We start from the raw sequence: 25572 nt of genomic DNA, 5'->3' as shown, positions 1-25572 counted from the left end.
TGTTGATGATTCAGAAGATGACACTCTTTCCTTTGTGTCTGTGTTCAGCTAATACACCTCTATGGTATTAAGGACAGTTGTGGTGTTGGAGGTGCCACATGTCGGGCAACATACAAGGGGAAATAGAATCATTGAGAGGAAATCTCACTGCTGCTTCTTATCCTCTAAGCCCTAGGGTGGGAGAAGAGTTCTTTCCACAGAGCTGGTCCAGGCATCGGTTGCACTTAGGATTCTGCAGCTTCTTTTGTTGGGTGCATTCAACTCCCCTGAGCACATGGTGACCTCAGTTTTATATATGTAATTTCTGGGCTCGGAGGGGGCCATCCTGTGATTTCTATTGCCAAGTGTGTTCTCAGATTTCAGCTTAGTTTCTCAGCCGCTTCAATTGGTATCCAGTAGGTGGCAATAGTGAATAAAAAATGTACTTAATATTTTTCTTATCGGAGGCCTTTTTAAGTTTGACTCATTTCAAAGGTTGCTTAAAACGGGGAATCCCAACTGATAGTAGGGGCAAATAATGAAATACAAAGTTTCTTAATATATCAAAGTTACACCCTAGTTTATATCTTTTAACATTTCTCCTTCCTTCTGCCAGGCAATTTCTGTTACTTCTAAAGTGCAACAATTATTTACAATGAAAACTATCACAATCCTTATAACCTTCTAAATTTGGAGGATGTATATAATCAAAGAATATATGGCATATAAGTATTTCACATTATTTAGGACTTACATCAGAACAAGAGATATTTTTAACATTTGTAGAAAGAAGTAGATTTGACTCACAAAGGAAACAAATGTGCAGATTGTAATTTGGGGTGAAAGATTATTCATGGTATAATAGATTTACAAGGGACATAATATATAGTTTGTAGGTAGTTTGGGATGAAAACACTGCATAGAAAGCAGGGTGTGACCCTTGCTAGGCTATTTTTAGCTAGGTTGGGAAGGAAAAAGAGGTTTATAGATATGAAAATTATTAAAGATTCTTGTCTAGGTGATTAACAATACCCTCATTTAGCCATTTGAGTTTCTGTAGATGGGGAGGGGGACGCCAGACCATTGCTGATCTGTGGGTCCTTAGGCCAAGTGTCTCACATCATGTGAGCCATTTTCTTATTGTCTTCATATGTGGATCCTTTTTTGGGATAAACGGAGGTGGATATCTCTTTTAATTTCTGAGGGCCAGAAGGAATTATTAGTTATTATTAATCATTCAAGGCACATCTGTCCGATATATTCCTTACAATGCTCAAGCATGGACTTGGAAACAACAAGTCTACAAGCCCTGGTCCCACAGACCTGGGCTTAGTGTGCAGTGTAGACATACCCTTACTCACATTGAGTAGTACCTTACTCCACACATATCATCACTGAAGTCAATGGTACTATTCCATGGGAGAAATCCAGGCCCCACTAAAGTCAATGTGATTTTTTATTTTTACTTTAATAGGGTTAGGATTTCACTCAAATGAGCAACAAAATAAGGATCTGGGACCAGGTTTGTAATGGGAATTAGATGCCAAAAAAATGCAGATACCTGCCCAGAATGATTTACAAAAGAATCTGGTTTCCCATTGAAACCAGAAGCGGGTCCAAGGACTGTACCTCTAACTGATCTTTCCACTGGAAAGGGTGAACTGAATACAGATCAGACATAATTCTGAAAATTATGTTCTGATTAAGCTAATCAGTCAATAGGAGAATTTGCATTTTAATAGGAAATTTAAGTACTCTTCTCTGCAGATTATATCATTCTGTTGGCACACACAATACTTGCCAGGGTTCTGATTTACTTTTCTAGAAATAAATAGTACTATTCTGTCATTTTTTTAAAATGTAGGGTCCGATTTTTTGTACCTTTTAAATGATGAGGAGTTACATGAATAGTTCCACTGGCGTTGATGGATTTTCTGGTGGAGTTAGGGTCTACTTAGCATGAATAAGAGTGACAGAGACATATACGGCTGGGTAGGAAACAGTTTTCATATCCTGTGAGAGCTTTTGAGAGCTTGAGAATTCCTCCCGCCTCTCAAATCAGGTCAAAAATTTGGAACCTTGAAAATTTTCAAAAACTGACAAACCAATAAATAAATAAATGGTTTAAGTGAAAGAAAATATTTTGTTTTAATGTTGACCTTTTCTTTAAAATTTTAGTATAAATTAAGTTACATTTCAAAACAGAAAAAGTGATTTTGAAGTGAAAAAAAAAATCAAAACTTTTTATTTCAAAAACATAAAAATGAAAAAGACATTTTGACACTTTCCAAACTTTTTCAAGATTCCCATGACCCATTTCAGTTTGACAAATCAGCGTTTTTCAGTGAAACCTGATCAGAACCAGCCTGACAGTAAGGTACTCAAGATGCATGCAACACCTGTGCCCCTCAGTCTGCACTGGTTTCCAGTTTGTTTCCAGATGAAATTCAAATTGCGTTATTATTGACCTATGATATAAGATCGAGTTTCCCTGACAACTAACATGTGGCCAGTTTATATTCCCTGGAACAATCCCACTAAATTTCACAGACACAAACTCATGTACAGTGACATACCAAGTTACGGAGCCCCTGTTAGTCAGTGGTATGCGAACTGGGTTTAATTGCGATCATGACATTCAAAAAGAAGCATGGGATTCTTTTAATCTGACCTGTGATCAGAACTCCACTATGCAGTGACTTATCATATTGCATAAAGTATTATTTACATAGTTGCACTTTTTTCAGTCCAGTATTTGCATCTGATAATTTGTTCAGTTCTCAGACCTCCACACATTAACATAGAAGCTAATTACTTTAGGAAACACTGTAGTTGTTTTGTTAAGTCTAAAAAGCAAAAAGGCTAGAGCCAAATCTCACCTTACTCTTGCACATACATTGATTGGTTTATGTACAACCACTTGCATGAGTAAAGTGAGTCAGATTTGCTCTCTGATTAATCATCTTCATAAATAAAAGCAGACAATGGGTATCAAAAGTTTTTGTCCTTCTCTGAACAAGCCTGGCCCAAATTATCAGGGAGATTTGGTTTCAGGGCTGATAAGAGATGATGCAAGTCCCTGATTGAGAGAACTCCTGAACCAAGTGCTCGAGAAAAGAGAATCTGCAAAGTGGTAGATTATCCATAAAGGAGAATTCAGAAAAGCAGTGGCAATCTCCATCTCTGTATCTTCAAACCCAGGTCTAAGTGAAAATGATTGGAATTCTGATTTGTAAGTATGATTTTCAGAGAGTGCTGATGTGAAGACATCTTCTTAACCATCATATTATGACAAGAATCGGATCATTCAGTACATCTCAGACTAGAATTCATTAAATAAGTCTTCTTTCACTCTGCATTATAAAGAGATTCTGATCACTGGTGTAGGATGTAATGCATTAAATAAGGTGTTTTTGTTTTTGTCTTTGTCAAGTGCACTTGATTTTTCAGTTCTAGAAGTTTTTAAGCTAAGACGTTTAACCAGGGAGATACCAACTGACATTTCTGATTTTTTCAGTAAATTTGACACAAACTTCAAACAGTAGTTATTTATCTATCGTGCACTACAAAATATTGTGAAAGCCAGAATGTTGCTCTGTTTCCCTCTCTGTAATTTGATTTTGCCTATGATAAATGGCTGCAATTTAATGTCAAAAGTTGTTCGTACTGAGTCCTTGAGATGGAAAATGTTTAGCCTTAAGTGCTTGCTTGATGGCCTATATGAAATAAGATTGGTGATCTCTCTCCATTTCTCAGTGGACAAGATGTCCACTACAAATTGGTTTAACAAACGTATTAGTCACAATCTAGCAGTCTCCTCTTCCCAATATGTCTACACTGCGTACTCCTTATGGTGGCATGTAGAGTACATCAACAGCATGCCCCTCCTAGCATGGGTATAAATGGCAGTGTAGGTGGTAAGGCACTGCTTAGACAAGTACACATCTGAACCCTTAGTATATGTACCACACACTGGTTTCTACAGACCCAATAATGCCTCCCCTGACTACACTATTATTTTTAGCACTGTAGTGTCCCACTGCATCCCCACTTCTGTAGTCTTTCCCTGCCACAGGGGGACACAGAGGGAAAAGACTCCAGCAGCTCTCCACTGCTGCAGCTTTCCATAGGGAAAGATTCTGGCAGGCGGAAAAGGCTCCTGGAGCTCACTGTGGTGGGGAAAGGCTCTGGCAGCACTGAGAGGTTCCGGCAGTGGGGAAGTAGCAGCGAAACTGCTGGGGCCTTTTCCCACTATGTCCCCCTGCAGAGCCTTTCACTGCCATGTATAACTATGCACCACAGTACGGATGCAGTCTGCTTTACATTGGGTGTGTAGCTACACATACCCTACACCCTGCTGCCCACAGCGTGCAATGTAGGCATACCCTATATGTGATTGGCAAGTGAAAACTTGATCTCATTTATCCTCCTACACTAGCCAATGAGATGCAAAAGATAGGTCTCATCTACATGGGAGAGTGTTACCAGTTACCGGAGATATAGTCATACCAGCATAATGTCCCTCCCCCAATCAAAGTGGACACCCTTATTCTGGTATACGGACAGTTTTTTTCAATGTAGCCCTTCCCAAATCATTAGTGCTGGCTGGGATTTTTCTATCAAAATGTTTGAGGGAAAATGGTTTCTGCAAAATTGAAATTTCCCATGGGAAAAATTGAACTTTGCTGATTTAAAAAAAAATCAAATATGCGGAATTGAGATTTTTCAGAACTGTTCATTTTGTGACAAGCTTTGATATTTTGGATTTTTTGTCCCAATTTGAAATGAAACAAGTTGAAATATTGTAATTTCCCATGGACATTTCAAATACTCAGAATGTTCAAGTAAGTTTGAAACTCTATCCTCTATTCCCTTTTCCAAGTGGGTTTGTATGTTTGCTTGATGGTCTGCTTGAATGAATGGAAGCTATTAATGGCTGGCATTGTCCATCTTGTTCTTTCAATTGAGTTCTTCTCTAATTTTGCCTTACTGCTCTGGTTGTGTCAGTGTCTCACTTTGGATGTTTCTTACTGAGCCTGTCTACATGGTGAGCCAAGATTCTTAAAATGAAACTTTAGAAATCTGCATTCTACTCTTGCATATTATTGTTTTGCTTTGCTTTTTTTCTTGCTGTTGGGTGGAACATTTTGTGCACCAACCCTAGTTCATCTTGTAGTTTGCTACCTTTATTTTCTGCTTCAGAGATCAGAACAATTTTCCTTGTAGACTAGGGGAACAGTTTCAACTGAGATTGACCAGGGACATACAGAACAGATCTAGGTCTTGGTCTGCAAGCAACCAACCAGCCAGGTGGGAATTATGGGAGATTTTTAACATTCCTTTTAGGGGCACTAATGGGATTGGAATTATAGGATCTTTATTATAAAGCAATTTTTTAGGAACAGAAGCAGCCAACGTAAGGCCTGCTGCAATGGGGGAAGGAGGTAAAATGGGGACCAGTCAGGGCCAGGGCCAGCTCTAGGCACCAGCAAAACAAGCTGGTGCTTGGGGCGGCACATTTTTAGGGGCGGCATGGCCGGCGCCAGAATGCCACCCCTAAAAATGTGCCCCGGCTGCCCTAGCTCACCTCCGCTGCCCTAGCTCACCAGGCTCTCAAACCTGGGGGGGAGGGGGAGATCCCAAGCGGCCATGGTGCGCGAAACCTCTGTTTCGCGCGCCGCTGCTCCCCCTCCCTCCCAGACTTGAGAGCCTGGGGGGAGGAGGCAGGGCTGGGGATTTGGGGAAGGGGCGGAGTTGAGGCAGGGCCAGGGGTGGGGTAATTAAAGAAGGGGGGGGGGGGTGGCCAAAGTTGTTTTTGCTTTGGGCGGCAAAAATCCTAGAGCCGGCCCTGGTCAGGGCCACCCTTCCCCCCAGAACTAGACCTAAAATGTGCAGGAAGTATCCCACTTTGTGGGTCCTAGGATCCAGGCAGGGCCTCCTCTCAACCTCACCATGCTTTAAGGGAAATCTGCAGAGAGGAGTCACGCAGGCATGAGCACGCGAGCAGTCAAAACTGGGACCCGTTGACCCCAGGACATTATTCCAATCAAACTTGTAGAATGTTCTCTGCCCTGTGCTGATTGGCTGTTAGGTCCAATCCCCCACTCTTTTCACCTTACCTTCACTCCTATCCTGCCCCCCTGGACTCCTTCCCTTCCCATTCCTCTCCTAACTAAGCCCCTTCCTCCCCCAAACAACAATAATGCTAAAATTGTGGAAGTAACATGAAATTTGCCACCATCCCATTGTTCACTCTGCTCTGTGTGTTCTACTCCTTCCCCCACCCTGTCTGTCTTGTCTCAGTGTTTCCTTGTGCTCCCCCACCTGCTATATCCACCTTTTTTCACTTGATTTATATTTAGATTATTAGCTCTTTAGGATAGAGGCTTTTTGTTCTGTGTTTTTTAAGCACCTGGCACAACAGAGTCCTGGTCGCTACAATAATAAAAACTGTGGGAGACCAGTTTGAATCCATGCTCAAGAGCAGGGACATGAACACAGGTCTCCCTCCTTCCAGGTGAATGCAAATTCCCTAACCACCAGGCTATGGGGTAGACCAAGTTGGGATACTCTGAGCCCCTGATGGTATGGCTGATGTGATTAGGTCCTATGATGATGTCACTTGAATAGATATGTGGACAGAGTTGGCATCGGGTTTTGTTACAAGGATAGGTTCCTGGGTCAGTGGTTTTGTTCAGTGATGTGTGGTTGCTGGTGAGTATTTGCTTTAGGTTGGGGGGGTTGTCTGTAAGCGAGGACAGGTCTGTCTCCCAAGATCTGTGAGAGTAAAGGATCATCTTTCAGGATAGGTTGTAGATCTCTGATGATGCGCTGGAGAGGTTTTAGTTGGGGGCTGAAGGTGACAGCTAGTGGTGTTCTGTTATTTTCTTTGTTGGGCCTGTCTTGTAGGAGGTGACTTCTGGGTACTCGTCTGGCTCTGTCAATCTGTTTTTTCACTTCAGCAGGTGGGTATTGTAGTTTTAAGAATGCTTGATAAAGATCTTGTAGGTGCTTGTCTCTATCTGAGGGATTGGAGCAAATGTGGTTATATCTTAGAGCTTGGCTGTAGACAATGGATCGTGTGGTGTGTCCTGGATGGAAGCTGGAGGCATGTAGGTAAGTGTAGCGGTCAGTAGGTTTCCGGTATAGGGTGGTATTTATGTGACCATCGCTTATTAGCACAGTAGTGTCCAGGAAATGGACCGCTTGTGTGGATTGATCTAGGCTGAGGTTGATGGTGGGATGGAAATTATTGAAATCATTATGCTCTCTGTATGTGTGTATATATATCTCCTCAATATTTATTCCACTCTATATGCATGCGAAGAAGTGGGCTGTAGTCCACGAAAGCTTATGCTCTAATACATTTGTTAGTCTCTAAGGTGCCACAAGTACTCCTGTTCTTTTTGAAATATACAGCTATATTAATCAGGACGCCACATTCTGTGGTTTTATCCCTAACTTGAACCTTCACTTTTAACTTAACATACTGTTATTTATGACCATAAAATGTCATAACGATTGAATGGGATTTGGTAGGCATCAGGTTTAAAACAAACAAAAGGAAGTATTTTTGACACAATACACAGTCAACCTGTGGAACTCCTTGCCAGAGGATGTTGTAAAGGCCAAGACTATAACAGGGTTCAAAAAGGAACTAGATAAATTCATGGAGGATAGGTTCATCAATGGCTATTAGCCAGGATGGGCAGGAATGGTGTTCCTAGCCTCTATTTGCCAGAAGCTGGGAATGAGCGACAGGGAATTGATCACTTGGTGATTACCTGTTCTGTTCATTCTTCTGGGGCACCTGGCGTTGGTCACTGTTGGAAGACAGGATACTGGCCTAGATGGACCTTTGGTCTGATAGAGTATGGCTGTTCTTATGTTCTTAAATAAAGGAGGCATCTACACTTCTTCACATTTTGACAGTCAGGTGTAAGAACTGGTTACCAGTGGCATTTGTGCTCACTGCAAATAAAGGGAAAACTATACAGAAAAATCACATTTGGAAATTCCATTTAATCGGCAGCAAGTTTTATGCAAGTATATAATGCTATATGCAGTGGATCTCCAAAAGCCCTAGCTGTCATGAAGCCCTATGTTCTTGTGGTTGTCCATGGGGAGGTGGGAGGGGGGAAATTACAGGATCCCAAAGGCTGATCTGTTCTAAATTTGTGTTACATTTAGAAAGCCCCGTTATAAATAATATTAGAAATGAAAGAAGTTACTATAAATGAAAACTTGAAATAACATCAGAAATTATCTCAGTAGAGAACTTATTAACTTACGAATCTATTAAGTAGGAAAGAACTTAACTGGATTGGAAGTGTTTGGGGACCCATTATTACTGTATATATTCGATCATAAGCTGGTTCGTTTATAAGCCGACCCCCCCAAAGATGGATAAGTAAAAATGGAAAATGTTTATAACCCATTCATAAGCTGACCCTATATTTCAGGGGTCAGCAAAATTTGGCTCCTGGGCCATCAGGATAAGCTGCTGGTGGGCCGAGATGGTTTGTTTACCTCGAGCGTCCGCAGGCACGGAGGTAAGTTTAAGTAAACAAAGTGTCCCGGCACGCCAGCTGCTTACCCTGACGGGCTGGGACAGCAACTGGTGGGGAAATGTTTTGGCGGGGGGATAAGTTGGAGCTCAGGAGAGTAACCCCTGTGACCACCTCCCACATGACCCCACCCCTAGCCCGGGACCCCCACACTCTCCCCATCCCATCCCACCTTATCTGGGGAGGGCCAGGGAAGGATGTCTCTGGCTTGGCTGGAGCTGCTCCGGCAGGCGAGGCAGCGCGGCTGCAGCCTGCTCCGGTGGGCCAAACTGGGGGGGCGTGGCCGCAGCATGTTCCAGCGGGCTGGGCCGGGCAACACGACCACAGTGTGCTCTGATGGGCCGGGCGGTGCAGCCACAGCCTGCTCTGGGGGGTGGAGCCGAGTGGCACGGCTGCATCCTGCCAGCCCAGGAGCTGCAGCTGCTTCAGAGGCTGGGGGGAGAGCAGCATGGCCAGAAGCGGAGAGACTCTGACCCCCACCTCTTCCTTTCTGGCTCTGCTGGCTGTGCTGTCTCTCCTTGCTCCCTCTGTTGGGGGGAGGGGCTGTTTCCCACCTCTCCCTCTCTATACCCGTTCATAAGACAACCTCTTTCTCTGCTGCTTCCTTTTTTACTAAAAAAATTCGGCTTATGAACGAGTCTATATGGTAAGTTTGATATTTTGACACCAATGGTTGCTACTATCTTGAATGATAGCTTCTACTACCCCAAAAGCGGAACTGGAAATAGAATGACAGCACTGGCTACAGCTGTGGCTCACTTACAAAACAATTTAGACAGGATAGTCTCAGAAGTGAGAAAAATCACCAATCACGCTTTTTAGGGAAGGTAAATGAAAAGGTGCTGGTGAGCCAACTCCAGCAGCATCTGAGATTTTCCATGTTTCATTTTCATTCCAGTCATTCAGACTTCAGATTGGTATTTGGACCCAAACGTCTCCTTAGTTTGCAGGGTTGGTGTGTGTGTGAGCACATGCGTGTGTCTGTCTGTGTAATCTTTTCCCCACTGACTAGTACTTACCTGTGTGAATAGCCCAAGGAAGTCAATAGCACAAGTCAAGCACCTGAGTCAGGATTGATCAACATAAGTGACAGTTACAGAATCTGGTCCATAATTGGTTGTAGGTTTTCCAGAATTTCATAAATTTTAAGCATAAACATAAACTCAATAACTATCACTGATTAATTTTTAAAAATGTGACTTATTTGCATTGAATATGCTCATTCTTGAAAGCAGCACGACTACCTTTAAACATTTCACAACATAAGTTTTATACCTTTGGTTACACCTCTATTTCTATGTAGGTTGCATGTTAGAGATCTTTTGTGATAATCAGAATTTGAGTGTGCTGTCTCAGTACAACTGGTCCCCTGGACAAAAGCTGCTCAGACCCTTTTTTTCTTTGATATTTCAAACTGGATCCAAAACTTGCTCATCCATATTTAGATAATTTCAGACCTCAACCATGGTACTACAAACCTGTAACAGAGTTCTAAGTGCTGGCAATCAAATGGAGATATGTAACCTTTGATAATATTTACTTATATATTTAATTTTTTGAGAATCGCCGACACTGGAAGAATGAATTACAATAGAAATGTATAGTGAGCAAATAACTTAACAATAGAAATATAGACATTAAATAAAGCTTCGTAGCATAAAAGAATTTGACTATCACATCCATTCTGCATTCCTCCATCAACTAGTTTGATTCTATAATGCTTTACATTTCATATATATATATATATATATATACACATGAACTGCTGAAGAGAAATATGAATATATAACAGATCAGTGGAGCTAGTCACATGAGGTAAGCCTGTAAAATATTACTACCCATAGTACCAATACCTAGCTCTTGTATAGCACTTTTCATCAGTAGATTTCAACACTTTACAGAGGAGGTCAAAATCATTATCCCCTTTTTACAGCTGGGGAAAATGAGAAACAGAGTGATTTGATTTGCCCAAGGTCACCCTGCAGGCCAGCAGCTGAGCTGGGAATAGTACACAGGTTTCTTGAGTCCCAGTCCAGTGCTCTATCCGCTAGACCACACTGCCTACTTACATTATCATAAGTGTGTGTGTGAGAGAGGATGTTTGCTTTCTAATGTGAATTTTCCAGAGCACCAGGCAAGAATTCTGGAAATCCATAGCCATTGCCACTGTCAGAGTGACATCTATGCTTTGTGCATATATATATATTAATCAAATGTGGACAGAGCTAATGAAACAGTATTTATTTTTAATAATTATTTTTATTTAGTAATTATTTTTAAGAGCCTCTTGTTGTTATGAAGACCTGGATCCTTCTCCCATTTAGATTTGCTATTGCTTCTTTCCAATACATTCCTCATTCATTAATGCTCTCAATTTTCTACCTACTGCTGCAAAAACAGAGAGCCAGCAAATGGAAAGCAATTGACGGCACGTGTCACAGGTGTCAAATATCTGGCCCAATGGGTGTATTTTTATGTCTTTAAGGGCTTATCCAGATGGATTCTACACTATTTCTTCTTTTAAAATGTTCGCATCCCCCATAGTTGCAAAGAAGTGTCCAACTGTGAACTGATGCACTGTTGTCTTCCTGACTCTGCACTGTCTAACACCAATGACACAGAGGTGAGAACTCCCATGCACTCCCAATTAATGAGCATGAGATGTTCATTCTAAAAAGACAAATGCTGATACTTTACATGTCAGCATTAACTTTTCCATAGGTGAATAATTTGATAGATTGGTAGATGGAATGGGGAAGGGGGTGGGATTGAAGTACATGAAGTGGGAATTGGGAGTTGCCTTAGGAAAGGAAATGCAGAGGGGGGGGAAAAAGGAGTAGCACAGAGTCAGAGGAGAGAAACAGAAAGGAGAATGAGGAAGGAAGGAAAGCAAAAGGCAGAAATGGCATTGGGCCTAAATATAGCACATTCTTCCCCTGAGTGAAGTTGAATCCCTAGATAAAGTCAGACTGAAAATAAGACACATTTTTAACTATCAGGATAACTAATCATTGGAAAAAATTACCAAGGGTCATGGTGGATTCTTCATCACTGACAATTTTGAAATCATGAGTGAAAGTTTTTCAAAAAGATCTGCTCTAAGAGTTATTTTGCGGGATTTCTGTGGTCTGTGTTATGCAGGAGGTCAGAACAAATGATAACAATGGTCCCTTCTGGCCCTGAAATGTATTTGTGACAAGGTTCTGAACAAATAATAATGCTATTTTTTAAATAAACATGTAAAAATCATTTTCCATCATTGATCTTTCTGTGAACCTTTCCATAGACATTAGAGACTATGGATTGTGCATAGTTTGTAGCCAACCCAGAGAATATAATTAAACATCGAATTTAGCCCTTTTCTCAGAATGTTTCTACTCCTTGCATTTGCCATCTAGAGCATGAGATGTACGGAACCTAGAGCCAGCTCCTGCAAACCTTACTCACATCACTAATCCTTGCACACCAAATAGTTCCATTGAAAGCAAAGGCTTTGCTCATAGAATCATAGGACTCGAGGGGACCTTGAGAGGTCCTTTAGTCCAGTCCCCCACTCTCAAGGCAGGACTAAGGATTATCTAGATCATTCTTGACAGGTGTTTGTCCAACCTGCTCTTAAAAATGTTTTCAATCTTCCCCCATGGGTCATGTTTTCTACACCTTTAATTGTTTTTGTTATTCTTTTCTGGACTTTCTCCAATTTGTCCACCTTTGTCCTGAAATGTGGCACCCAGAACTAGACCAAATACACCAGTTGAGGCCTAATCAGTGTGGAGTAGAGCGGAAGAATTACTTCTCGGGTCCTGCATACAACACTCCTGCTAATACATCCAGAATGATGTTCCTTTTTTTTGCAACAGTGTTACACAGTTGATTCATATTTAGCTTGTGATCCACTATGGCCCCCAGATCCCTTTCTGCAATACTCCTTCCTAGGCAGTCATTTCCCATTTCATATGTGTGCAACTGATTGTTCCTTCTTAAGTGGAGTACTTTGCACTTGTTCTTATTGAATTTCCTCCTATTTACTTCCAACCATTTCTCCAGTTTGTCCAGATGATTTTGAATTCTAATCCTATCCTCCAAAGCACTTACAACCCTTCCCAGCTTGGTATTATCCTCAAAGTGTGCTCTCTATGACATTATCTAAATCATTGAAGAAGATATTGAACAGAACTGGACCTAGAACTGAGTCCTGAGGAACCCCACTTGATATGCCCTTCCAGGTTGACTGTGAACCACTGACAACTACTCTCTGAGAATGCTTTTCCAACCACTTATACACCCACCCTATAGTAGCTCCACCTAGATTGTATTTCCCTAGTTTGTTTATGAGAAGGTCATGTGAGACAGTATCAAAAGCCTTACTAAGATATACCACATCTACCACTCCCCCCACATCCATAAGGCTTGTTACCCTGTCAAAGAAAGCTATTAGGTTGGTTTGACATGATTGGTTCTTGACAATCCACGCTGACTGTTCCTTATCACCTTATTATCTTCTAGGTGTCTGCAAGCTGATTGGGTAATTATTTGCTCCATTTTTTTTCTGGGTACTGAAATTTGTAGTAAGTGAGTAATGCCTACATACTGAAGCAAAGGCTGCAGCCAGGAAGAGGCCATTTAAAGATTTCTCTTAGCATTTTGTTTTTTCTCCATTTTTCAAATCATTTTGCCATTTTGCTCTATTTTTGAACAGGTTACAGAATTAAGAACACTGCAGGAAACTGAAAGCTGCAACAAAGCCATAGGTTACATGCAGAGTGAGCATCTGCAAACCAAATGCTACCCTGTCTACTAATCCCAACCCCAGGCTGGACAGATTTTATTGAAAGCATTAGAAATCATCCAGTCAGTGTGTTAACTCTTTTATAGGAGGGTGGGGGTAGGGATAGTGGCCAAACTGTTAGTCTAATCAGCTTCCACCAAATTCAACTTTTTATTTCTGAGCCTTGGGCAGATTCATGCCTACACGTGTTTGAGGAGAAATGTCTTTGTGCAATAAAAAGAGTTACATGAAGGGACAGAGTAAGAAATGAAAGTATGAGGATGGAAGTCAAAGTCTTTATTGTGGCTGACAAAATCCAAGAAATGTGACTTCTCTGGTTTGGACATATACAGAGGATGAATGAAGGAGACCTGCTGAAGATAGCATGGCAGGAGAAGGTGGTGAGAAAGAGACCCCCAAGAAAGTGATGGATGGATTGCATCAGAGAAAATGGATCTTAGTGCAGCCTTGGACAAACAAAGGTAATGGTGGGGTGCTTGCATGATGACCTGACCCCAGATGATGGAATAAGGGGAAGAAGATTTGAGACTTGGGTTAGATTTTTCTATTAAGTAAAAATCCAGCTACTAACTCTTTTAAAAGGTTCTCTACCTTCTAACACACAGTGCTTTCTCAAAGAATAGGAATATTGATATTTGCAAGGCATCCTTCAAACATGAAACTTCTATTGACATCTATATTTTGTACTAAAACAGCACTATCCGTTTATGAATCTCAAAGCACTTTGCAAAACATTCATTAAGACTTACAATAGGAAAGCATTTTAGAGCACTTTTACAGCTGAAAAAATTAAGGTACTGAGAAAGGTTGTCACTTGTTTAAGGTCATAGAATAAGCCATTGGCAAGGCTAGCACCAGAACCGAGGAATTCTGATTCCCAGTGCCCTCCTCTAATACCAAAGTGCAGTCTTTGGTGGATCATAGCATTTATCTTAAGGCAAGGACACATAATTAAGAACCTTTGTTGGTATTAATAACTATAACTTGAGTACTTGAAATATGGAATGCTTCAAATAATTTAATAATGGTCCATCTGAATCAAGCAGTCCCAGGTTTCCCTTTTGGAAAATTTAATAGATGGAATGAATATAAAGCTCATCTAGATTTCAATTTAGAGTTAGCCCTTGTGCTAGACCAGTGCTAAGAAAAGGCTGAAGGGATATTGACAGCAATATAATCTCTCTAAAGCTGTGATTGATCTAGTCTGCAGAGGGAGGGATGGCTGCAGTGCATACAGATGAAGCAGCAGTCTGTGGAAAGACTGCAGCAGGTACTCTGTATCTACCAGTGAAAGACTGTGAGGATGTTAAATACGTCTCATGTCCTTCAGCGTAAGAAGCCATGTACTGAAAGGAAGGATAAGATAATATGAGGATGAAGAGGACAGGCAAACATGTTGTCTGTGCATGCTCTGATTAATAAAAGAGTTTTAGAAGTCTTCACTCTGTTCTATCTGTCTAATGATGATGGGCAAGTCACCAGTTATTTTTTCCCTTCCTTCTGTGTGATTTTGACCAATTAAGATGGCTGATACACTCAAGTTGAAATAATATCCTTAAAAAATAAAAAACAGTTTCAAATATTTTGATTTCCCCCCTTATAATTAGAAATCACAAACTGTTTGACACGTGTAACTAAACTGTGACCAAGCAGTTAAAGACAGCAGTTTAATTAGCAGTCAATTTTGAATAATTTTCTTAGGTTTCTCATCAGTTTCTAAATAGGCTAATTCATGGTCTTAAATTGTTCAAAAAGACATTCAACCAACAGGGAAACAATATTTGCCTTACTAAACCCATTCAGTCCCTACTTGAAATTGTTCCATATCTACAAGAAGTGAGTTAATAGTATTCTCTATTTTACATCCTTATCTTTCCTACTAGAAGGAAAGGAAGCACTAAGATGTTTGTGTGCCTATACAGACTGTACAATTGTGTCACTACAAACCTTATCCCTCCATATTCAGTCCTCTTCCTACTGATTGGTTATCACCCTTTATTGCCTAGTCACATCTGAAATGTACAATGTAAACCCTGAATTTGGAAGTTGTGTGATTAAGTCCTTGAGCACTGATCTGAAAACTTACAAAGATGATGGTCCAGGCCTGCCATGTGCTGAGCACACTTTGATGGGAGCTCAGCGCCTCAAATGATTGGGCACTGGGAGTCCTACCCTGCCCTATTGAGATCCTAGAATATATTTAAAATGAAATTAAAAATGAGATGATTGAACTGTTACTTAATGCAGAACTAATATTTTCCCTTGTACCTGAGATATTATTTCCATTTTATAGATAGGGAAACGGAGGCACCGAGCAAAATGAGTGATTTCCCCCAAACCATACTACAAGTCACTGGCTAATTTGGGAATTGAACACACAAGTCCTGGATCCTAATTGTGAAACTACACTATTTTCCATGTGCCTTTTTTTCTTTTTTAAATTACTGGCCAATGGCACACTACTAGGTACCCATTTGTGAATACTCCAGTAATCTGCTCTGTGACTAATGACCTTAGATTGCTATTTTTAGGATAAACTGCTACGTCTTAGACTCATTTTCAGCTCTCAAATGGTTAAAAGCCAGCCCAGTTAGCAGGAATACATGCAATGCTCTGTATGTAATTTCTTTCAGGATATTGATCCTGACCGAGAACATACTGATGCACATTATGACGCAAATTCAGCCATAAGAGGCTGTGTGAAGCCGGGAGCTCCTGGTGGGTGGCATCCTTTTTCCACACTGATATCCTATAACATTTCCTCTTTTACTGTACAGTGGGGTTTGTTACTTGAGACAGGAAGCAGTCTGTGGTAATGACAGGTGGAAGCTCTGTAAACATATACAGCGGCAATCAGGCAGTGGAAAATTTCCTCTGCATTCTGTTTTGCTCTTCACCCCATTTTGGAGGCAAGGCTCTTTTATTTATTTTTTTGCTTATGTCCTTTTGCAGAGTGTAGAATTTACAGAAATTCTTCCTGGCCTCTTCTACTCTTGCGTATGTACACTGACATCTCTCCTCATCTTGTGTCCTTTATGTATATGTGGCCCTCTTTCCCACTCAACCCTGTTTATGGTTCACATCTCATCTTTTTTTCCTGTAATGTCCTGTTCCATCCTTAACACAGGACTGTAGTTTTTGGCACAGTTTTTTTGTGGTTGATTTTGTTTGTTACTCAAAAGATCAAAGCGGCAAGCTGATCAAGAAGTGGTAGAAATACTGCTAGTACAAAGGGGCTATTATTTGGACTGTCAAGTATTCTCATTGGGCTTCTCTCGCCCCATTGTACTCAGTTGCTCATTTCTTTCTCATGTGCTTTTCTGACATCAGCAGTAATCAGTAAAGTGTGGTTAAGGTTTGCATTGATCTAAAACAAAAAAGTTCCAAGTGCCAGCTTTAAATTATATAATTTATTTCCTTCAAACCTGGCTTGCTTTGTAGATTAAAATTCAAGCAAATTCAAACAAACCCTGAATATTGCATGCAAGTCTGCACAAAACACATGTGGTAGCATACGTCATACATAGGGCACCCACTGCACAGAACCCCAATAGTGCGTTGAGGAGCTACAATATTCCACCAGCACAGAACAGAGGGCAGGAGCCAGGCCAAATTTAATTAACTAATTTACCAACAGTTGATAATAATATAAATTAAGACCACGTTTCAAGGCAGAAGCACAAGGGACAGAGTAGAAGGTGACCTTTTCTCCTTAAATCTGCAGTTTCTAATTTCTGAACACTTGATGATAATAATAAGACAAATATAAAGGTGCTCTTACACAGCACTTTTTTTCATCTGTTGATCTCAAAGTGCTTTACAAAGGATGATCATTACCCCATTTTACAGGTGGGGAAACTGAGGCACAGCAGTGAAGTGACTTCCCAAGACCACTTAGCAGGCCAGTGGCAGAACCAGTAATAGAATACAAGTCTCCTGGGTCCTAGTGTAATACAATCCAATTAACAGATGACCAAAACTAGCTTGAAGGAAGATCACTATGAGCTGTAACTTCCTCTGTCAACTTCAAATTATGAAAAGCTTCTGCTTGTGTAGGCACACCGAGAACATAATGTAAGGGTTGGGGAAAATGAGTTTAAGGCACGTGTAAGTAAATATCCTGCAATTCATTTTGCAGCTGAGTCTGCATTTAACTAGAGCTGCAGTATATAATCAACAATAAGAGAAAGGAGTCACGTAATACATATGTCATCCAACTCTAGTTGCTGCTTTAGATTCTATTGTGTGCATAACAAACAACAACTGTCCTTCCCCTTTGATATTCTTCCAAAGCTGTATTTTTCCTTCAGGGTAGTGTAGCTGCTAGCTATATACTCATATACCCCACAACATGAAAGAGCCTCAATCATTAATGATCTTACCCTCCACACAATATACTTGGTGACATATCTCACCCCCATTTCATATATTGAGAACTGAGGCATGGATTGAGGCACAGATTTTTAGGTATTTAGGCACTGCTGCACTCAGTCTGTTAGTTTCAACACTAAGTGCCTAAATCTCACTTTCAAAAAGGAATAGGCTCTAAGGAACCTATATCTCATCACTTGTTGGGTGGCAAGGGCCTCTTGTGAATTACAGAGCACCTTCAACACACATTGGCTTTAGGAGGAGTCAAAAGAACCCTGTACCTCACAGAGGGCATGAAGAATCTTGGGGGATATGGTCCTTAGTGAAGAAGGTATACTGCACTGTTATGAAGACTGAAAATGATAGATGGTTCTTTTCATAGCTTAGATGGATTCTGCCTCTGACAATTGCAGAGGCCAGAAGGTTATGTATTAGCAAAGTCATAAAAGTATAGTTGTCATAACAACCAGGGACTCAGCTCACTCAGTAAAGAAGACAGAGTAGATAATCTAATGAATTTTCCCGGATGCTTCAAGCCTTTAAGAAGGACTTGATCAAAAGTCAAGTAAAAATGAGTCAATGCAACAAAAGAGCCAGGGAATGGATTTTCTGATGTGGGAGGCATGGGATAAAAATAAAATATGGTGAGAAATGAAGGCTGAATTCTGAAGATGTTACTCAGACAAATCTCCTGTTGACGTCAGAGCTCAGGGAAGTTCTTTAGATTAGAGAGAGAAATTTGAGAAGAGTTTGAGTGAAGTCACTTTTTTATGAAAGAACAGAAGAGAAGGAAAAGTACCAACCAAGGCCTGCTACAAGGGCAAGAGGTACCAAAAATGGCTCGGTCCTTCATCCGTTCAAACCAATAATAGTTTTGCCCATAGGAATGGGCCTCAAATGTAATACTCATTGATTCCAAGGCCAGAAGGGACCACTCTGATCATCTAGTCTGACCTCTACACAAGTCATAGAAATTCTCCAAAATAGTTCCTTAGCATATTTTCTAGAAAAAAAAATCCAATATTGATTTTAAAATTGTTAGTGATGGAGAATGCAGCATGAACCTTGGTAAATTCTGTGATCAATTGCTCCCACTGCTTAAACTTTACTCCCAGTACTTTATTTCCAGTCTGAATTTGTCTAGCGTTAGCTTTCAGCCATTGGATTGTGTTGTACCTTTCTCTGCTAAATTGAAAAGTCCACTATTAAATATTTATTCCCCATGTATATACTTATAAACTGTAACAGAGGGTCCTGTGGCACCTTTAAGACTAACAGAAGTATTGGGAGCATAAGCTTTCATGGGTAAGAACCTCACTTTTTCGGATGCAAGTAATGGAAATCTCCAGAGGCAGGTATAAATCAGTATGGAGATAACGAGGTTAGTTCAATCAGGGAGGGTGAGGTGCTCTGCTAGCAGTTGAGGTGTGAACACCAAGGGAGGAGAAACTGCTTCTATAGTTGGATAGCCATTCACAGTCTTTGTTTAATCCTGATCTGATGGTGTCAAATTTGCAAATGAACTGGAGCTCAGTAGTTTCTCTTTGGAGTCTGGTCCTGAATACTTGCTCCCAATACTTCTGTTAGTCTTAAAGGTGCCACAGGACCCTCTGTTACTTTTTACAGATTCAGACTAATACGGCTACCCCTCTGATACTTGATACTTATAAACTGTATCAAGTCATGGCTTAACCTTCTCCTTAAGCTAAATAGATTTAGAAAACATGCCTTATAGTGATAGAATCAAAGATCTCATCCTTTAATCATTCTTGTGGCTCTTCTCTGAATCCTTTCCAATTTATCCATATCCATCTTGAATTCTGGGCACCAGAACTGGACATAATATTCCAACAGCAATTGCACCAGTGCCAAATATAGAGGTGAAATAACCTCTATCTTCCTACTTGAGATTCTCCTTTTAATGTGATCCTGGGATGTATAATCTCTTTTACCCACAGTTTCACACTGTGAGCTTATATTCAGCTGATTACCCACTGTGACCCCCAAATCTTTTTTAGAGTCACTGCTTCCCAGGATAGAGTCCCCCATTCTATAAATATAATCTATATTCTTTGTTCTTTGACGTATACATTTTCTCATATTGAAATGTATATTGTTTGCTTAGTAAACTAGTGCAAGCAATCTAGATCACTCTGAATTAGTGACCTGTTCTCTTCAGTATTTACCACTCCCCCCCAGTTTCTGGATCATCTGCAAACTTTGAGTCATTATTTTATATTGTCATTCAGATCCTTGATAAAAACATTTTTAAATAGCATAGGGCCAAGAACCAATCACTGAAGTACCCCACTGAAAACAAATCCACTCAGTGATGATTCCCCATTTGCAGTTACATTTTAAGACCTATCTGCTAGCCAATTTTTAATCCATATTTATTGTGTGCCACTGTAACCCATGCTTCTGTTGCTGTTCCTTTTACCTGTTGTAGTCAATTTTGGTTTTGGTTTTCTTCCTGCCAGAAGAGTGGAGCAGCTGTCCACTGACTGTAGCTGGTCTTGGCCTAGCTGGTAAACAAAGGAAAAAGTTCATGAACCCTTGGGCAGTAGGACATTTCCAAGGGTGGGGGCCAATTCCACTCACAAGTATAAAGAAAGAAAGAGACACCAAATTGTTCAGTTAGTTCAGCCAGACCCAGAGTGAGACAGCCATAGCGGGGGGGGGGGGGGGTGTGGTGTGTGAAGATCTCTGCCCTGAAAGCTGATAAAAGCTTTTACTAATAAATGCAGCAAGAAGATAGCCACAAGAAGAAGGCAACCATCCTATTTAAAAAACTGGGCACTTGCTACTTGTTCAGCTCAGGACAATGTGGTGACATTAATGCCAAATCAGTAATGTGTGTTTTAAATGCACAGGATTTGTGGCCTGTGTACTATTTGGTACTGAAGAATCTGTATGTTTGAGACTGAGTCTCAGTTAACCCTCAAATTATCTTCTTATAAAACTAAAGCTTCTGTTTGTTTGTTTTGATTTGAGCAGCTTTACTACATGGTGGTAGCTTTATTCCAGACAGGAGCAAACTCAGGGTATGGGCATCCACAACTGCCCAAATTTGCACTTTTATCTTGTGCGTTATTCACAGGCGGGAATCCTGCTGTCAAAACATACTGAGCCCACTCACTATTCCTGCAGTAAAATGGAATTATAGTGGGTACTTGTGTGATCAAAGTTGAAGCTCTGAGCCTGTATCTGGGAATCTGTCAGTCATAGATTTGGTCTTGCATTAAATTTGTACTAAGATGGTAGTTACATAGGCCCAGATGCACAAAGGTATTTAGTCACCTAACTGTGATGCTTCCCGGGGATACCCTGCATTGTGAGGCACCTTGCTATCACCTGCCCTTAGCATGAGAGAGCCTGGTCTGTGCCTGTCCACAGTCAGGGGACAGGGTGGGTTGGATAGGGGGTGGGATCCCGGGGGCGGGGGGTGGTTAGGGGCAGGGGGTCTCTGGATGGGGCATGGGAGTCCCGGGGTTTCTCAGGGGGTGGGGGTTTATAGGGGTCAGGGCAGCCAGGGGACAGGGAGCAAGGAGGATCCTGGGGGGGGGGGGTCTCTGGAGGGGGTGGTCAGGGGACAAGGAGCTGGGTGGGTGGATGAGTCAGGAGTTCTGGGGGGGGCTGTCAGGAGGCAGGGGTGTGGAGAGGGGTTGGGGGAGGCAGGGCGCGGGGAGCAGGGGGGGTTGGGGGCTTTGAAGGGGGAAGTCAGGGGGCAGGAAGTAGGAGGGAGTGGATGGGGGGCAGGACTAGGGCAGGGGCAGGGCTAGGGCGGGGCTCCCTGAATGCACACCCTAATGAAATGGGCTGCGCACACCTATGCGCACATCCCTTCTATCCCCCACCCTCTGTCCCCCAATAGACCTGGCCCCCAGCTGCCGAGCCCTCCTGCTCCCTGCAGCAAGACCTGTCCCCTCTCCCGACTCTGTCTGTCTGTCTCTTTCCCCCACTCATCTTGCTGCTTATTGTCAGGATCTTAACGGGAAGCGATTACGTTGCTGTGGAGAGAGGTGTCATCAAGGGACCCGTCACTTGTGGCTTGAGTGGTAGCCAGTGAAGTCAGACGCCAGAAAGGTCTGTCCTTGGGAGGAGTGATGCAGACCCCACCCCACCCCTCCTTGGAAAACCCCTCTCCATGGTCTTCCCGCTGGACTCACTTCTTCCTCAGACTCCCTCCCCCAGCATCTCTGCCCCCTGGAGCCCTCTCCCCCATAAACCTTCCAAAATCTCCTCCCCCTTCCCAATCCTGTAATCTCCTCTCTCCCAAAAGACCCTCCAACACCCACACAGAATATCCCACCTCCAGGACATTCCCCTTCTCTGGAATCTTCTGATCCTTGCCTCACACAGAAATTAACCAGGGATTACCCTCCCAAGAGTCAACCCTGGAACCCTCCCCCTTCCCCAATATCTCCTCTAAAATCCTGGACCCCTCCTCTCTGCAGCAGTCCTTCTTTGGAGACCCCCCACCCAACACTTTCAGCATAGTGCCCTACCAGAACAGGGCTGCCACTCTCCCCTACCCTCTTCCCCTATCAGACGCCCACTCCAGATCTCTCCTAATGCCACTGGGATCTCCCTCTCCCTCATATCCTCACTGGACTCCCCTTGCCCCAAACTTCAGATCTTCAGAATCTATTTGTCATCCTCTACATCAAACTTGGGCAACAGTTGTTATTTTTCTAAAGTAGTGAACTGAACTGTTTGAGTGTCTGGGGTTGTTTATGCATGGCAGGGTGTGTGGGTGACAGATGTACTGTGTGTCAGTGTGTGTGTTAGGGGGAGCGCATCAGTGTCCATGCTCTGTGTGTCAAAGTGTATGTGCTTCTGAGTGTGTATTTGGATGTGTTGCTGTGTGTATTTGGGGATGTCTGTGGAAATGTTTACGTTTCTATGCAGGACAAAAAAGCACCGACGAAAGAACACCTACGAAAGAGCGCATTCCGATACAGGTATCTCCAAATAATTTTTGAGCGGTGTCATTTTCTTCTGGACAAGCTTCGCAGCCTCCTTGCAAGTGCGGAGCTAGTGCTCCGGGCTTCTCCTTCATTCATTTATAACCCGACCTGCCTGATGATGTCATCAGCGCAGCCAGGTCCAATCCAGCCCCCTGTTTAGCAGGAATCTTGACTTGTTCTCACTTCGCAGGAACAAATGACACATCAGTGGGACTTGCTTTTTTCGTGCAGGAAAGCCCCTGGTACTGGGCAGTAGCTTCAATCACATAATCAAATGCGGTAGAAACATCCTCTGTACACTTGTAACACTTACCACTACAGCATTAGTCAATCTTGTAACATGTGAATCCCTTGCAAGAGCCAAGAGGCCCGCATTATTTTTTAAACATTTTGTCTTCGCCCTTTTGTCGGCGCCTTTTTTTTTTTAAATCGGTTGACATGTACACTCACTCATCCAGGCACCCACACAAGCACGCATATTCATAAGAATTGTTTTCTGCAGTGTAAACAAATGCTGAACCCTTTGGATAATTTGAAATAGTTCAGTTTGTTTGATTACTTCTTAGTGTGCGGATTGTTTTTGCTTAACCTATACTTTTGAATAAAGTGGCACCTTTTCAACAAATCATTTAACACTTTGCTGACCAAATTCGACGGGCGTCAAATTCATAGAGCTGTGAAATTGACCTGGCTGCCCTGTAGACAGTTTTTGAAATAATCCACATTTTAAAAACAATCGTATATTGTTCATATTTATTTTATTTGTTTCTGATAAGGGATGGATAAGCACACTAAGAAGAAGAAACTATCCAGGTGGGACAGAAAGAAGATGAAGGAAGATGCAAATTGAGTAAAAGAATCATCAAAATATGTGAAGTTGGAGGCCTACTTTTCATTCGATACGCCCACGACATCTTTTGCACCAGAGGTGGAACATTCTGAAGACTTGCTACCTACCTTCAGCCCAGGAGCTGGAGACAGTGCCCTGGCCGTTGCGGCTTCACCAGAGATAAAACCCTCTGAAGACTTGCTAGTACTTACCTTCAACCTAGGAGATGGTTACAGCATCTGGGCTGCTGCGGCTGCACAGGTAGTGGAAGTGGAGTCCTCAGAAGACCTGATTACTTCAGCAGACTATCATTCAGAGGACAAGAATGACACAGTAAGACTCTGTGCTATCGTTGACACACATAGGGAATACCCAACAGATCCACACTTGTTTTGTGACACACCTGTAATACCTGATCTAGTATGTGCTCTGCTTGAGTCAGGCCCTTGTCAGCCAGGACGTAAAGATAATTTTGACAATTTTCCAAAAGATGAAGCTGGACGTCATTTCAGTGCAACTTGGTACAAACAAAAACAAGTGAAAAGTGTTTGTACAATTGATCGGCACTGGCTGGTTTACTCACCAAAAGCAAACACTATGATTTGTTTTGCTTGTTGGTTTTTTGCAAATCGGTCGGATGCTTGGAGTGATCCAAAAACTGGTTGCAAGAAATTTGCTAAAGGTACGCACAAAATTGAAAAACATGAAAAAAATGAAAATCACAAAAAAGCAAAGAAAGAACTTTTCCTTACCAAATTCAGTTTGTTCAATGATAGACCTGTCTTGGCTGGTCTTCTAATGGTGGAAAGGAAAGAGATAGAAAAAAATAGGATGATTTTACGACGTATTATAGATGCAGTTCTCTTTTTGGGAATTCAGGGATTGGCTTTCCGCGGTCATCGCGAGTATCGAGGTTTAGGTTCCCCAAGAACAAATGAAGGCAATTTTTTGGAACTTATTAAGCTGTTGGCTAAAAATGATACATTACTGGAACAACATTTATTACTGAGTGATCGAAATGCAACATATCTCAGTCCTGACATACAAAATGATCTGATACAGTCCTTATCAGCCGCGCTTCTATCAAAGATAGTAGCTGAAATCAAAGTAGCTAAGTACTTTGCCACAATTGTTGACTCTACTATTGATATCAGCAGAACTGATCAATTTTCTTTATCCTTATGCTATGTAACAGTAAACGGTGATATAGTGGAACAATTTATACAATTCAGCGAATTACCTGGAGCTGAAGATTTCTTCAACATTGTCTTCAGCAATCAAAAACTTGGGGCTGTCAATAACTATGTGTTACGGTCAGTCTTACGATGGAGCAAGCACCATGTCGGGTGAAATATCGGGTCTCCAAACTAGGATATGGGAAATTGCTCCAAATGCACTCTTTACGCACTGCTGTGCGCATAATTGTAATTTAATTCCGATTGATGCATTAAGCACCAATATTAAAACTCTTTTGTTTTTTGGAACTCTAAAAAGTCTGTATACTTTTTTTTTCTGGCAGTTTACCTCGTCTTTCAATACTAAAAGAAGAACAATGCAATCCTATTGACTCTTTCACATTAACTCTAAAGAAACTTTGTGATACCAGATGGGCGTATAGAAAGTCAGCAGTGGAGGCAGTCTTGCAAAATTTACCAGCACTAGTAATTGCCCTGCAAAGAATTGTGGATGGTGAGATAAAAATCTGTACTCCTAAACAGCTCACTGAGGCAAAGGGTATTCTGGCAACACTCAATACTTACGAATTCTTAGTTCTTCTTATATTCTGGAGTAAAGTGCTAGAGAAGGCTTTCCATTTATCCACATATTTACAGAAAAGTAGTCGAGATCTGCTAACAGCTTCTCATTTGATTCAGATTTTTGAAAATGATATGAAAAACATTCAAAGTGAATTTGAATCTGAATTCAAACAGATTGAGAATGAAGCAACCGAGTTGGCTCAAAAATGTGATATTACTACGGAATATAAGCAGCAAAGAATACGTAAGAGAAAAAGATTCCATGATGAAATTGCAGAGGATGAAGAAGGAATATTTGATGCCCGGGAGA

General features: G+C 41.6%; 1 long non-coding RNA gene across 2 annotated transcripts in view; it reads left to right on the top strand.

Annotated features, from left to right (window-relative positions):
- The window catches only part of LOC122173548 (uncharacterized), a 133497-nt gene that overhangs the window by 75225 nt on the left and 32700 nt on the right, over positions 1–25572 (top strand). For both annotated transcript variants that reach the window (XR_010599415.1, XR_010599414.1), the window contains exon 2: positions 13668–13796. This is a non-coding gene — a long non-coding RNA (uncharacterized LOC122173548). The remainder of the gene's footprint in view (positions 1–13667; positions 13797–25572) is intronic.

Source organism: Chrysemys picta, chromosome 3, assembly GCF_011386835.1.
Source record: "Chrysemys picta bellii isolate R12L10 chromosome 3, ASM1138683v2, whole genome shotgun sequence".
Taxonomy (NCBI): domain Eukaryota; kingdom Metazoa; phylum Chordata; order Testudines; family Emydidae; genus Chrysemys; species Chrysemys picta.
Note: the sequence above shows the minus strand (reverse complement) of the source record. Positions and strands in the feature narration are given on the sequence as shown.